Source organism: Helianthus annuus, chromosome 1 (genome assembly GCF_002127325.2).
Source record: "Helianthus annuus cultivar XRQ/B chromosome 1, HanXRQr2.0-SUNRISE, whole genome shotgun sequence".
Taxonomy (NCBI): domain Eukaryota; kingdom Viridiplantae; phylum Streptophyta; class Magnoliopsida; order Asterales; family Asteraceae; genus Helianthus; species Helianthus annuus.
The window spans coordinates 32,018,872-32,035,889 of NC_035433.2; the positions used below are offsets into that span (position 1 = coordinate 32,018,872).

Sequence of the window (17,018 nt, forward strand, 5' to 3'; positions counted from 1 at the left end):
GCTACTACTAGCGAAAGCAAAAGAAAATGGGATGGAGATTCCAGCAGGGGTTCAGCGACTGTTCAGCCACAAGCTCAGCAGCAGAAGATTGACCACTATCAGAGTCCTAGTCAGCAATCCTCTGGTGGTCACAGACAGAGGAGATATCAGGGAAGTCAACCTAAGTGCCACAATTGCCACAGACATCACAATGGCCCGTGTAACAAGGGTCGTTGTCAAAGATGTCTTAAGATGGGTCACGAGGCCAAAGACTGTAGGAGCCCTCGTCCTGCAAACCAGAACCAGCAACTGCAACAACCAGCTCCACAGAACCAGCAGCAGCAGCAGCCACAGCGTGGAAACCGGGGATGTTTCCAGTGTGGGGCTGAAGGTCACTTCAAACGCGATTGCCCTCAGTTGAACCAGAATCGCAACAACAATAACCAGGGCAACGGGAATAACAACAACGGGGGAAACAACAACAACGGCAATGAAGCTCGTGGTCGTGCATTCGTACTAGGTCGAGGTGACGCAGTGAACGATCCCAACGTGGTTATGGGTAAGTTTCTCCTCGACAATATTTACGTTACTGTTTTGTTTGATTCGGGTGCGGATACAAGCTATATGTCTGTGAAAATGTGTCAACTGCTAAAACGTGCACCAACACTTTTAGTGGTTATGGGTAAGTTTCTCCTCGACAATATTTACGTTACTGTTTAACATGTAACAATACATTCATTAACATTAGCTACGCCGTTTGTTAGTAGGTAGTGGTACCATAGGAATTGACAACTCCCGTTCCTGAAATCCTGGGTTTGATAGGATTGTAAGGAATGACCGAATTCGATATACGTAACTTAGATAAACCTTTAATTTGTTCAAGGCTTGGATGTATGCGTATTTCACAATACCGCATAAATGTTTATATCAATAGAGCATGCATTTTTCCACAGAACATAACGTTGATTTAAACCACGTTTTACTTCAATGACTTGTTTTGTGCATTTTACATATGGTTTAAGTTGATACATTTCGCTTATCGTACATGATACATTTTGGGACACACATTACATGATTTACATTGAACATAAACACGTTGACATTGACATACACATTTGGTGGTTTACATTGAACATAGACATTTGACATGATTTACACAATAACACTTGACAATTGAGTTATACAAAAACAATCTTACATGGTGGATGGTTTGGGTAAATGGTTTGAGTAACGTGGAGTATGTAATATGATGCAAACATGGTGGATACGCCGCTGGTACTTCCTATATATAAATGTTTGTATAATATTACATATCTTAGCGTTATCTAAATCATTTCAGTTTAGACATATAACATTTTATACAAATAACATACTTTTCATAAAACATTGTTTTACAAAACAACATATTTTATTCAACTCATTTTTACTAGGTTATTCATTTAACCTTACGTTTATCTATACATATCATCTGATATTATCGTTTTTCAAATGGTTTACAAAGCGAGACAAACTACAAGGTTCATGACTGACTGTTACTAAACATTTCTTTAAAACTCAAGTCATGAATCCCACTTTCACAAAACCTATGTATCTCACAGGCATTTTTATGCTGACGTACCTACTTTCACATGTGTTTTCAGGAGCTGTTCCATAAGATGTTGATCACGATACTAGGGCGGACCTGTGCCTTAGAGACTAAAAGTGAAGATAGAACTAGTATAACTATGTTTTGAATTCTGTACTTCCTCTTAAGACAATGTAACACCCGTGTTTGATAAATAAAAATGTAACTTTAATTTCCATGGTTGTATAACAATTAATTCTGTCCTTAACACTCCCCGACGTTTTCCGCCGCGGTTGCATGTTATACGCGGTCGGGGTGTGACACACATAATTTCACAAATCCCAAGAATAAAACACAAAATTTCATTGGTTTGGTGTTTGTTTGACAGTCATAGTGACACAGGTGTCACAGTTCATCAAGTTTATAGTGTTAATTTTGAGGGGAAGTCTGAGTTAGTGCATACATCTATATTTGAAATGTGTAAATGTGTGAAATTTTACTTTGAGGTAGAGATCGTGCAGGTGTATAGCTGAGCCAGGTTGATCGATCCTGAGAAGCTTGTGTTTAAAGAGTTAGGTTCCGATACCTGAGGATTCTGTGAATAGAGCATGAGCCAAGTTTCGATTCTGTGGACAAAGTTTGAGCCAGGCAACGATCTTGAACCGGAGAAAGCAAGATTACGATCCTGAAGCAGATGATGCTGATGAACTTAAGGAATGCCAGCACATTGTTAGGGGGAGTCTGTTGATGCTGATTGAAAGAGTGAAGCCCAGAGACGGATCAAGACTGAAGTTGCAAAGACTCGACACCATAAGACTCGTCAACATCTGAGGGGGAGTTTGTTAGTGCATGCATCTGTCGACTTCGTCTTGTATCGAGTCTTAGACTAGATAGATTAGATCAGGGCACGCAGATTGAGAAAATAGGAAGTTTATGTGTTTTATATAGTGATTCTGCTTGAAATTAGATATTCCGCTTGAAATGACTTATGTCAGTTTCAAGCGGAATCAGCTAGTTGTTATTTCGCTTGAAGCGATTTCAAGCGAAATCAGATGTGTATATATAGGAATGGAGCGGAATCATATGTAACTGTTCCTGAATTTCATACCGAGGTGCTGCCGGTGTGACATTTGCCTGTAATTGTTGTTATATCAATCTGCAAAGTGTTTAAAGTGAAGTACAAGTTGTTTCTAAGTCAGTTTCTTGTTTTCCGCACCTGAAACTGATCAAAACTCCTCTGAACGAGTCGTTCGGGTCAAATTCACGATCCTACGAAAAGCTCGTAACTGCTTCATAATACCCAAAATCCTGGTCAAAACTCGGTCAAAAATACCCAAAATTACGAATTTCCGCGCAGCAAAAACCACATTGCGTCGGTGACGGGCAGACTGGGCGTCGGCGACGCCTTGTTTTGATGTCCTTTTTGTCCGAGGCGTTCCGCTACTGTTTATGCATTTTTCCAAGAGGCCGTCGCCGACGCCTCCTCCAGCTTGGGATTCCTGTTTTCTTCTTTTCGCATGTCAGGTTAATCCTGATGTTCCGTAAAGCTCCCAAATAGCTCCTTAAACTCGGTTAGACCTGCAAAACACAAATTCTATCAAATAGGCCATTCGAAACCAAAATTCATGTAAGAGCATATACTTAATACGGATAAACAATGGGTTTTCAACCGCGTATCAACTTGTACGTGTACTAATAGGTAAAATCGGCACGAATTCCAATATATTATGAGTACCAAATAGGTAAGATTGGTACGAGTACCGATGCGATACGAGTGACAACTAGGTAAAATCAATACGAGTACAAAAAATACGATAATACGAAACAAAACATAATATAAAAAAAACTTATAATGTTCTATATAAAATTTGGTACCTGTACCCTTTTTTACGCATACACGTACCATTACCAATACCGAAAGTACCGAATACCTAAAATCGATACGAGTACAGATACGGGTACGATACTGATACGGATGCAGGTATTTAGAAAAAAATGTTCATCCCTAGTCTCCACCACATTTATTTGTTTCTTGCATTCATTAATATTCTTTTTCACGAGTTTTTTTTGGGTCATTTACATATATCCCTCTCCTAAGATCCTTCTTAAAATCAATTACATATATCCCCTTCTTAAACTATAGATATTACATATTCACCCATTTCATTAAAATAAATTACATATATACCCATTTCATTAAAATTATTCTTTTTAAATTACCATTATACCCTTGATGAAATCAATTTCAATTGTATTGATCTTTTTTATCAATAACTAGTAGAATAAATTGATTTAACTGTGAAATCAATTAAAAAATGAATTCAGGTTAATGGTTTTCTATTTTCTTTTGAAATCAAATCTCTACACAGTGTACATCTACCAGTACCAAACCAGAACAATCGAACATAAACCCTAACATATTCAATAGATCCTTGAAGCACAGAGATTTGAGATGATTAACCAAGTTGATTTGGAATACACACATAACCAGATTTAGATCGCACACTCCAACCCAACTTGCAGGCACCCTCAAAGCTCTCTCACTTCCCTTTAACGCCGGCACACCCCAATCCCTAAAACAGATAAAACCTAGCCGGAAAGATACCTCACGGTGGTTCAAAGCGATGGCGGCGGCAGTTGGTTTCAAGTGGGTTTCCACATGTGGCTGACATTGGTGGTCAAAACCAGCTGCAGGGTTGCCGTATACAGAAAAGGGGTTGCGACGAGCCCTTTCTGGTTCATGGTGGCGAGCGGTGGTGTGTGGTGGATGCTTTACACAAGCGCGACGATGATGGCTTACGAAGTTACGATGGTGTTTGATTTGAAGGTGAGTAACAATGATGGTATAGGACAGAAGAAAGATGATCTATTGTATATGTATATATTTGTATAAGAATTGGCTGTAGAAATTTTAAAATTGATGAAATCACATTTTGGGGAAATTCCAATGATTTCAACCAGACTTGATGTGATTTCTTTTTCAAGAATGGTTGAAATCAATCGGTGTTCATGGGATCTGGTTTTTTTATTCATAGTCAAACATTTATATTACAAAAAGGGTAAATGGGTAATTTCAAAATAAATGGAGAAATATGTAATTGATTTTAAAGGTTGAGTAAATATGTAATAAGGGTTCTTAGCAGGGGGAAATATGTAAAAATCCCTTTTTTAACGGCAAAGAATCATATATGTAAACCCATCCTTCTCGGGGCTATGTTCAAGGTCAACTCCTCGATCACAATGAGACCGTGCCTCCTGATGCGCTCCACCACATTTATTTGTTTCTTGCATTCATTAAAATTCTTTGTCACGAGTATTTTTTTTTTTTAAATTTAGTAAGCTTATGGCTAAAGTTGCATGTATTTACTACAACTAAAACAAATGGCCACATTTACTAGCGTGCATAGATTGAAATTAACTTCAGTTTGATAACTGATTACATAACTTATTTTCATTTTGTTGTGCTACATAATTTTTTTTTTCTAAATCGATTCATCGGTCTCATATAGTATAAATCTGTTCTTTTGAATGTAGTGCATGTTTGTCTTTTAGATGCCCTCCTTATACACAATTTATAGGACCTGAAACAAGGCTAAGACTTAAATATTTCAAGTTTGGTATGTTTCGGTCAATTGGTCATATCGGTTAATCAATGCTTCATAATCATAACCATAACTAACTGGTCAGTTAACCAAAGCTTCAAAACTTAACCATCGGTTAAATCGGCCATCCATTAAAATCAGCTTAGCTATGTCGGCTATAGATTAATTATCAGCTATGCTGGTTAATTTGAATTAAAAAGGAAAAAAGGAGAAACATATACAAAATGGTGGTGGTAGCCGCATAGGTGTTTGTAGCTGTGATATATCGTTTTATCAAAACAATGAAACATAATCCATTATATATAATAAATGAAAGTTATTTGGGCCACGTATCAGTAGATGAGGGCTACCTTTTTTTCTTTTTCCCGCCCAACAGTATCACACCCCTCTTTTATCTATCTCATCCCCCCCATTTACTCATTTAGGGCTTACCCACTTTCTCTCTCTCTCTCTCTCCCTCTGCTCTACTCTATTCCGATCGATGTTCAGATCAATGCTCCGAATCAAGGTTAGATCATCAATAACTTCTGTTCTATAAGTGCCAATTTTTGTTTTCATTGTTCACTCATTCGATCTTCATGCGTCTTTACTTATGGTTGTGCTTTGGCTAGGGTTCCGCTGGTAACTTGATGACGAAGATGATCGGAGGTTGTCGGCTCTGCGGCCTGCAATTCTCTTGGTTAATTTTTTGTCAGGTTTGTTGTTCAATTTTGATGCTCACTTATCTAATTTTCATTTTATTTTTAGACTTTTATATGATTTCGAGGTCGATTGAATGGTAATGCTGTAATGGATTTGAGGTTTATGGTTAGTTATAAATATATTTTTTCATTTTTCCATCTTGAGTTTTAGGTTAGGGTTTGTTTTATTTTTGGGCTTCTATATGATTTTGTGTAACATCCCATAATTTATAAGGTTAGAAGCTTTAATATTTAAATGTTTATGATTAGTTATGATTATTTGTAAATAACCTAAAGGAAGTTTACTAAAATGTGAAGGGGTATTAATGAAACAATAAACAAACATGGAGGGTTAAGAATGTAAAACTTAATAATAAATCATTTAGTAAAAATTAAAACCCAGAATGTTCTGGGGGTGTTGGTCGCGACCAGAGAAGGGAAGAAAGGGAAAAACCCTAGCTTGATCAATTAACCACAAAATCAGTACGATTATGAAGGATTCATGTTACAAATCGAATGCTAGTGTCTAAATACTCATTAATCCCAGTGTTTTGAGCATAAGGTAGGATGAAATCTTATATTTTCATGTATGTTGATGAACTAGGGTTTACACCAATTCATGATTCAGTATGAAATTAAGTTGCATGTGAGTTAGAATCGACATTTAGAAGGTGTATTGTACTTGAAAATGATTTACTAAAGACTTTGGAGAAAAACCCACTTGTAATAGTATGATGATTAGTAAATATTTGATTAGTTGAGTAAATTTTCAAGTGTAATTGTATGATAGATAGAATATTGGTGGATGATATTGCGTAGAATGAATAATTGAGCTAAAATTGGTTGAATATGTGAAATATGATGTATTCTAGGGGATTTATGCATAAACTATGTGTACATAAGGCTTGAGAAGTTGTACGCACATTAGGTGTTTGATGAAATGCCTCAATGATAATATAAGTAGCCTTGAACAATTGTGAGTGAATAGTTTTGTATATTGAAAGTTTATGCATTGTTACTTGTTATATAAGTAGCATTGATACTTGAACGTATGGTTATGAATGTAAGGGCTATGATCTAAATAAGAACGAATACGTGTAGGATCGAAAGAAGAAGGAGCTAGTTCCGGATCACAAACAAAGGCGCAAGATCGAGGTAAGTTCGTTACTTACATGTTTAGTTGTGAGTTTATTGTTATTGTTTCTTTGATAATTGATATTTAGTTAAGGTAGATGTTTCACATGAGAACATGAAAGTAGGAATCCGTATCGGTCCATAGTGATTGGGTCGGTTCGGATTCGAATGAAAAGGAATTCAATGGAAGTCTCCTCCTTGACCCGTACTAAACGGGTTATTGGAAATGAATGAGAAATAATTGTGTTTAATCGACTAGAATGAATTGGAATGAAATAGAACGATTGGTAAGATATCTTGTAAATCCGTGAATATGTATCATGATAGTATGAATACGCTATGTGCAGCTACGCTAATATGTTTGTTGAATGATTGTAGGTAAAGCACCCGTATGATGGTCATTGCGTCGCTTGGACACGAACACACCTTGAACACCCGTGATGCGCTTCCGCACTTTTGTAGATGCCATATTAGTTAAAGACTTTTGTTTAAATTAGTAGTGTTGAAGTTTTAAATTATCTAGTTGTTTGTTAATGTTTAAGTATTTTAAACATGATGTTTTTGAATTGGTAGTTTAAATGTTAAAAACTTTCGTATGTTTTTGAAGTCGTCGTCGTTTGAGTTTTGATATATTATAAACAGGGAAGTTGTTCAAAAAGCGAACGGGTCATGCCCAAATTTTAAATTTTTAGGTGATTAATCTATGTGTCGTTTTTGTGATTTTCAAGTACCAAATTAGAGGGTGTTACAAGTTGGTATCAGAGCCTAGGTTTGAGGGATTCGAACACATTGTAGTGCCCGAACTCAAACCGAAAGCTCGCAAGGATGGGTGTGTTCGCTCCGAGACGCAAATAGAGGTAAAACTTTTAAGAAAGCTTTATAGTAATTAATGTTACAAGTTATAAAGTGTTAGAAAGAAGTTTTGAATGTAGTAATAGTGATAAATGGTACATTAGAATACTTGGGGGTTAGTAGAATTGAAACTGTGTGCGAAAACGGTTCGGAAGGGTCAAAAACATGAGTTTTGGGGTGAATTTCGCTGGGCGCTACCGTAGCTTACGGTGGCCACCGTAAGCTACGGTAGGTACTGGGCAAAAATAACACTGCCGTAAGACAGGAGGGAAGCATCGTAAAGCATAACACAGCACCGTAAGCTACGGTGCTCACCGTAGCTTACGGTGACAATCAAAGTTGCTGAATTATTTTTATGTTGTTTGTTTGAGTACGGGGTTTGTTTTAATTAGTTCCTAAGGCTCCGTAATCCTTTGCTAAGGTCATTATGCATCAAGAATGTTGAAAGAAAATGTCTAATAAGAAAGAAGGCATGATTTAATGTGGAATGGTCTAGTAATACAACATTATCATCAAGAATGATAATGTGCAAAGTATGGATAGTAAACAGAATGAAATATGTGATAGAATGAATATGTATGTGTCAAGAGGGATGTATAAAAAGAGAATTTTAATATATAGAATGAATGTTTTATGTAGATGACGGACACAAGTAATGTAGATGATGCTGAAATAGCCCGTCAAGAAGCACTTAATGATAAGATGATAGAAGCGGCAGAAAAAGTAATGAATGCCAACCTTCCCAAGCTAGCTCAAGAAGTTGAGAGCCGAGTTTTAGGGATTGTTGATGAGATGATGGCTAGCAAGATTGAGGAGTTAAAGGAAATGATTGAAGGATCCCGAACTAGAAGTAAGGAACGAAGGTGTACATATAAGGATTTTATGGCGTGTAATCCCTTTTCATATAAAGGGGAGGTGGATCCAATAAAGCGTCAAAGATGGATAGCCAACGTTGAAGCTGTATTTGTGCGTAGTCGATGTGAGAAGGAAGATCAAGTAATGTTTGCTACGGGTCAACTTCAGCAACAAGCCAAGGATTGGTGGGATACTAAATGTAAAGAGATAGGGGAAGAAGGACTCCAAACCTTAACATGGCAAGAGTTCAAAGAATTGTTCCTGAAACATCATTGCCCGCAATCGGCAATTGATAGAATACAAGATGAGTTCTTGCATCTCCGTCAACAGAATGAGTCTATTGATGAAATTACCAATATATTCTACGATAAGTTGAAGTTCTGTGATGATTTCGTCAAATCTGAAAGGATGAAGATCAATCGGTACTATGGAATGTTGAAGGCTGAGTATAGGGAGTTCATTACTCCTGCAAAGTGTGAAACTTTGGGTGAACTCATCAATCTAGCCCAGGATAGAGAGATAGAACTGAAGCGACAAGTGGAAAGAGGAGAGAAACGGCCTGCTGAAAAGCCATCAACTACGAGCCCCTCCAAGAAGCCTAAGCAACACGACACTAGAAGTAAAGGAGGATCAAAAAGTAGTATTCCCCCATGCAAAACTTGTGGAAAGCTTCACACCGGAGAATGTTTAATGGGAAAGAAGGGGTGCTACAACTGTGGTCAGGAGGGACATCCTTACTTTAAGTGCCCTAGTCCCGTGAGGACGTGTTTCAATTGTTTCACTCCCGGTCATGTAAAAGCTGACTGTCCAAAGCTTAAACAACAAGGGCAGAAGGATGAAAAGAAGAATGAAAATCAGAAGGCTCGGGGAAGAATGTTTCAGATTACTACCGAGGAAGCCAAGGCCTCACCAAATGTCGTGTCAGGTATTTACTTAATCAACCAAATACCCGTGACTGTGTTATTCGATTCTGGTGCTAGCAAATCTTTCGTGTCAGACGAACTTATGTGTTATCCCTCTTTTAGAAAGGAACGAATGTCTGCACCCTTAGAAGTAGAAGTAGCGGATAGTAAAAGTTATTTGTTATGTGAAATTTGTAAGAATTGTAAGATAACCATAGAAAACGAAGAATTCGAAATAGATCTCATTCCTATGACTTTGGGGGAATTCAAGGTGGTAGTCGGGATGGATTGGTTATCCCGCTATCACGCAGAAATTCGATGCGAGGCGAAAGTTATTCATGTACTCTCACCTAGTGGGGCTCGAATAAGCATTTGTGGGGAAAGAAAGTTAGAAACAAAACTGTGCACGATTGTCGAGGCGGTGAAGTACGCAAGGAATGAGGGTAAGGTTTACTTGGTTTATGTAGTGGACACAAAACAGAAGGTGCCTGAAATTGGAGAAGTAGAAGTGGTGAATGAATATGTGGATGTGTTTCCGGATGAATTACCGGGATTGCCACCTGAGCGAGAGGTGGAATTCCGAATCGAATTAAACCCGGGTGCCAAGCCAGTGGCTAAAGCTCCTTATAGATTAGCTCCCACTGAGATGCGAGAGCTAATGACACAGATACAGGAATTACTCGATAAGGGTTTCGTACGCCCGAGTATGTCGCCTTGGGGAGCCCCGGTACTCTTTGTGAAAAAGAAAGACGGCACGATGCGCATGTGTATAGATTATCGAGATTTGAACAAGTTGACCGTGAAGAATAAATACCCTTTACCTCGAATAGATGATCTTTTTGACCAACTGCAAGGAGCAAGTTGGTTTTCAAAGATCGATTTGCGTTCGGGGTATCACCAACTTCGGGTACGGGAAGAAGATGTTGCAAAAACTGCGTTCAGGACCCGATACGGGCATTACGAGTTTTTAGTAATGCCATTCGGACTGACTAACGCCCCGGCTGCTTTCATGGATTTGATGAATAGAGTATGTCGGCCCATGCTGGATAAGTCTGTTATAGTATTTATAGATGATATCCTTGTGTACTCTCGCAGTAGAGCCGAACATGCAAATCATTTGCGTGAAGTGTTAGAGATTCTTCGAAAAGAGAAGTTATACGCTAAGTTTTCCAAATGTGCCTTCTGGCTTAGAAAGGTGCAATTTCTTGGCCACGTCATTAATAAAGATGGTGTCTTGGTAGACCCAACTAAAGTAGAGGCTGTTGTGAACTGGGTTCCTCCTAAGAACCCGAGTGAAGTGAGAAGTTTTCTGGGATTGGCTGGGTATTACCGAAGGTTTATACAGGATTTTTCCAAAATAGCGTTACCTTTAACCAGACTAACCAAGAAGAATGAGAAGTTTGTGTGGGAAGTTGAGCAAGAGAAGGCCTTCCAAACCTTGAAGAATAAGCTGTCTGACGCCCCAATTCTAACCTTACCCGAAGGTTCAGAAGACTTGGTAGTATATACTGATGCTTCACAACAGGGTTTGGGGGCTGTTTTAATGCAACGGGGTAAAGTGATAGCATATGCTTCAAGGCAGCTTAAACCACATGAAAGTAACTACCCAACACACGATTTAGAATTGGCTGCAGTAGTATTTGCGTTGAAATTGTGGCGACATTATTTGTACGGAATTAAATGTACCATATATTCGGATCACAAAAGTCTCAAGTATTTCTTCGAACAAAAAGAATTGAATATGAGACAACGAAGGTGGTTAGAATTAATTAAGGATTATGATTGTGAAATCCTTTATCATCCCGGGAAGGCCAATGTCGTAGCGGATGCGTTAAGCCGGAAGGAATACCCATCACCCATACAAGTTAAGTCAATGAAGTTGACTGTCACCTCTAAACTTTTGGAGTCGATCAAAGAGGCCCAAATAAAATCCATAAATAGCGATCCGAAGAAAGAAAGAATGAAAGGCCTAATTGGGGAATTAAAGATGAATGCCGATGGCGTCATGACCAGGTATGACCGAATCTGGGTACCATGGTTATCTGAGGTGAAATCATTGTTGCTAGAAGAGGCTCACAAATCTCGTTATACGGTACACCTTGGGGCTACAAAAATGTATCAAGATTTAAAGAAAGGGTATTGGTGGCCTGGAATGAAACGCGACATTGTCAAGTATGTGGCTAAGTGCTTGACATGTTCCCAAGTGAAGGCGGAGCACCAAAAACCGTATGGTAAATTGCAGTCATTAGAAATACCAGTTTGGAAGTGGGAAGACATAACCATGGACCTTATTACAAAGCTACCCAGAACGAAACGAGGTCACGATGCTATTTGGGTTATTGTCGACCGACTTACAAAGAGTGCTCACTTTTTACCCATACGAGAAACTATTTCATCCGAAAGGTTGGCAGAAATTTACATGAATGAAATAATTGCTCGTCACGGAGTACCCGTGTCTATTGTGTCGGATCGTGACACAAGATTCACGTCTCGATTTTGGCGAAAATTTCACGAAGATGTGGGCACGAACTTGCGATTAAGTACCGCATACCATCCGCAGACGGATGGACAGTCAGAAAGAACTATACAAACGTTGCTAGATATGTTGAGGGCTTGTGTCATAGACCTTGGGGGTAATTGGGACAACCATTTACCGTTAGTAGAGTTCGCGTACAACAACAGTTATCAAAGTAGTATCAAAATGGCGCCATACGAAATGTTGTACGGTAGAAAGTGTAGAACTCCTGTATGCTGGGGAGAAATCGGGCAACGGGAACTCGCGCCTAAAGATGTTGTGGCAATAACGAATGAAAAGATTGATCAAGTCCGGGCTCGTTTGAAGGCGGCGCAAGACAGGCAAAAATCTTATGCAGATAAAAGAAGGCGCCCTATTGAATTTCAAGAAGGTGATCGTGTGTTTTTAAAGGTCTCGCCGTGGAAGGGCATAATACGGTTCCGCAAACGGGGAAAATTGGGTCCTCGGTACATCGGACCGTTCAGAATAGTGACTCGTGTTGGTAAAGTGGCATACCGGCTAGAATTACCTCCAGCTCTGGATGGAATCCATAACACGTTTCATGTGTCTCAACTAAGAAGGTGCCTCGCGGATGATACAGCGCAGGTGTCACTTGATGACATTGAATTGGATGATAGAATGAATTATATTGAAAAGCCGGTAGCTATCAAAGATTCCAAAATAAAGCATCTACGAAACAAGGCCATTCGACAAGTTTTAGTGCAATGGCAGCATCGGAAGGGATCGGATCTAACCTGGGAATCTGAAGATGAAATGCGAAAGCACTACCCGTCTCTTTTTGGTACGTATTAAGGTTTCGGGGACGAAACCTCCTTTAAGGGGGGTAGATTTGTAACATCCCATAATTTATAAGGTTAGAAGCTTTAATATTTAAAGGTTTATGATTAGTTATGATTATTTGTAAATAACCTAAAGGAAGTTTACTAAAATGTGAAGGGGTATTAATGAAACAATAAACAAACATGGAGGGTTAAGAATGTAAAACTTAATAATAAATCATTTAGTAAAAATTAAAACCCAGAATGTTCTGGGGGTGTTGGTCGCGACCAGAGAAGGGAAGAAAGGGAAAAACCCTAGCTTGATCAATTAACCACAAAATCAGTACGATTATGAAGGATTCATGTTACAAATCGAATGCTAGTGTCTAAATACTCATTAATCCCAGTGTTTTGAGCATAAGGTAGGATGAAATCTTATATTTTCATGTTTGTTGATGAACTAGGGTTTACACCAATTCATGATTCAGTATGAAATTAAGTTGCATGTGAGTTAGAATCGACATTTAGAAGGTGTATTGTACTTGAAAATGATTTACTAAAGACTTTGGAGAAAAACCCACTTGTAATAGTATGATGATTAGTAAATATTTGATTAGTTGAGTAAATTTTCAAGTGTAATTGTATGATAGATAGAATATTGGTGGATGATATTGCGTAGAATGAATAATTGAGCTAAAATTGGTTGAATATGTGAAATATGATGTATTCTAGGGGATTTATGCATAAACTATGTGTACATAAGGCTTGAGAAGTTGTACGCACATTAGGTGTTTGATGAAATGCCTCAATGATAATATAAGTAGCCTTGAACAATTGTGAGTGAATAGTTTTGTATATTGAAAGTTTATGCATTGTTACTTGTTATATAAGTAGCATTGATACTTGAACGTATGGTTATGAATGTAAGGGCTATGATCTAAATAAGAACGAATACGTGTAGGATCGAAAGAAGAAGGAGCTAGTTCCGGATCACAAACAAAGGCGCAAGATCGAGGTAAGTTCGTTACTTACATGTTTAGTTGTGAGTTTATTGTTATTGTTTCTTTGATAATTGATATTTAGTTAAGGTAGATGTTTCACATGAGAACATGAAAGTAGGAATCCGTATCGGTCCATAGTGATTGGGTCGGTTCGGATTCAGATGAAAAGGAATTCAATGGAAGTCTCCTCCTTGACCCGTACTAAACGGGTTACTGGAAATGAATGAGAAATAATTGTGTTTAATCGACTAGAATGAATTGGAATGAAATAGAACGATTGGTAAGATATCTTGTAAATCCGTGAATATGTATCATGATAGTATGAATACGCTATGTGCAGCTACGCTAATATGTTTGTTGAATGATTGTAGGTAAAGCACCCGTATGATGGTCATTGCGTCGCTTGGACACGAACACACCTTGAACACCCGTGATGCGCTTCCGCACTTTTGTAGATGCCATATTAGTTAAAGACTTTTGTTTAAATTAGTAGTGTTGAAGTTTTAAATTATCTAGTTGTTTGTGAATGTTTAAGTATTTTAAACATGATGTTTTTGAATTGGTAGTTTAAATGTTAAAAACTTTCGTATGTTTTTGAAGTCGTCGTCGTTTGAGTTTTGATATATTATAAACAGGGAAGTTGTTCAAAAAGCGAACGGGTCATGCCCAAATTTTAAATTTTTAGGTGATTAATCTATGTGTCGTTTTTGTGATTTTCAAGTACCAAATTAGAGGGTGTTACATTTTGAGGTCGATTGTTTGGTGATTTGCTGTTGTTGTTTGCTGTTGTTTGTTAATTAGGCTGCTGATATCACCGACCGGCTCCAACGACTTCGAAAGGTTGTAGGACTATGAGGACCAACTTAAAGATTCGAACGACAAATATCAGGTGTTTGGTTTCATTTTTTTATGTTTTACTTATTTTCATATTATGAAATTTGTGAAATAAGGTAAAAATGGCCATTCTAATAGTTCATGATTTCATCTCTGTTGAAATAAGGTAAAAATGGACATTCTAATACGGCAAGTATTGTATGGTTGGATGGTTGAATTAGTTTTTTTGGGTATTTTTGGATGATTTCATCCATTTCTTTAAATAGTTCATGATTGAAGATGCAGTTGAAGGTATCTTTTGAGTGAAATGAATGTTGATTTATCAGAAGATGCAGTTGAAGGTATCTTAAATAAGGTAATAATGCATTACATCCCTGTTGAAAAACAGAATCGATAAATTTAGGGAAAATGAGGTTGAAAGATGATAAGCCAACAGTGGACGATTTCATTCTACAGGTTCGATAAATTCAGGTGTATTCTCAAATAATGCTTCCTAGATGCTTCCAAACAAGCAACACTTTGGACATTTGTCGGTCTTCAAACATCTATTATCTATTATCTATTATTTATTATATATAATAATTGAAAGTTGAATGCTCCACGTGGCCCAAATAACTTTCATTAATTATATATAATAGATAATAGATAATAGATGTTTGAAGACTGACAAATGTCCAAAGTGCTGCTTCTTTAGAAGCATCTAGGAACCATTATTTGAGAATACCCCTGAATTTATCGAAGCTGTAGAATGAGATCGTCCACTGTTGGCTTATCATCTTTCAACCTCATTTTCCCTAAATTTATCGATTCTGTTTTTCAACACGGATGTACTGCAATCATTCCTCTCAGTTAAATAGAGCGACACTTGCTTCCTCTCAAAAGGTTATGGAGTGGTTATAACAGCTGATCATGCTAAGGACTGTTATAACTAACCACTGCTCCTTATAAAGACTGATGGACTTAAAGACTGATGAGGTCTATCCACTGTTGAAGACAAAGCCCTGTTAAAGACAAGCACTTATGTACCTAAAGCCTGATCAACCAAAGGAAAACCACTACTCAGTAGCAGCAGTGGTTCAGCATCTACAGCGGATTCAACTTTAGTATTTATGGATTAGTGTTTCTTATGTAACAGTGTTTAGTGTAGCGGTGGTTCGCTAGAGTTTATCTCTCGAGACAAACCCTATACAAACCCAAAGACGAACCACTGCCCAACAACAACAGTGGTTCAGCATCAACAGCAGATATTCTATCTTTGTTTATGTTAACAGTGTTTATATGTAACAGTATTTATCACATCAGTGTTTTATACTCGGTTAGATTGTTAGATGTCATATCACTGAGGTGTTTATATGTAATAGTATTTATCACATCACCTCATTGGTTTGATCTGTACTATAAATAGAACAGTGGTTTGATTTTTATACTACTAAATAAAAATGAAGTACACTTGGATGATTATTAAGCTCCTCATTTTGATTGTTTGGGCATAGTATTCTTGAAATTGGTCTTTTTTTTTTTTTTTGCAAACAGATGTTTATGGGCAAACTTCTTTTTAAGGTCAAACATTTGTTTAAGGCCAAACATCTGTTTATGTCCAAACATCTGTTTAGGGTTAAATATCTGTTTAACTCCAAACAACTGATATAGAAGGTCAAATATCTGTTTAAGGTCAAACATCTTCAAAATAGTTAAAATGATAGTTTTCATTAATCCTTAAAAGTCTATTACAACCACTGTTTTGGTTAAAACATCTGATTGTTAAATGTTATCCACTGCTGAAAGACAACCTCTGTTTCTTCATTCTTCATGTTAACCACTGATTGACCAAACATTAGTGTTCCAATCACTGTTGGCTATCCGATAGTAAAAAAAATAGTCACTGCTCACATTTTTATTGTTGCCATCCACTGATATTGACCATCATTGGTTTTCCTAAAAAAACATCCACTGCTCACATTTTTATTGTTGATGTGGTTAATTAATTATAGAATGAAATTATCAAATGAAAACTAGAATTACAATGAAATTACCATTTTACCTAATCGTTACATTCCAATGAGATAAGAGTTCCTCCAATATTGTTTTGGTGATAAAAATTAAAGTTAAAATAAAAAATAAAAAAAAAACTGTTGATGACATTTTGTTGCATATCAAATCAGTAATTAATGCTAATTTCTTGAGCTTTGGACATTGAAAATATGCAAAATGGGAATTTCAAATTGACGGTTATTTTCTCCTAATTAAAGTTAAAATAAAAATTAGAAAAGTCATGATGTTAATTGCTTTCAAATCAAATCAGTAATTACTGATAATATCAA

General features: G+C 37.3%; 1 long non-coding RNA gene across 2 annotated transcripts; it reads left to right on the forward strand.

Annotated features, from left to right (window-relative positions):
• The first annotated feature begins 6,254 nt into the window (after positions 1-6,254).
• Positions 6,255-14,388, forward strand: LOC110935447. 2 transcript variants are annotated; one of them, XR_004893395.1, is made up of 4 exons: positions 6,255-6,387; positions 6,927-6,980; positions 13,824-13,877; positions 14,235-14,388. It is a non-coding gene; the product is annotated as an uncharacterized LOC110935447 (long non-coding RNA). The 2 variants fall into 2 exon arrangements; XR_002589105.2 differs by lacking the exons at positions 13,824-13,877; positions 14,235-14,388 and adding an exon at positions 7,338-7,467.
• Positions 14,389-17,018: the final 2,630 nt, after the last annotated feature.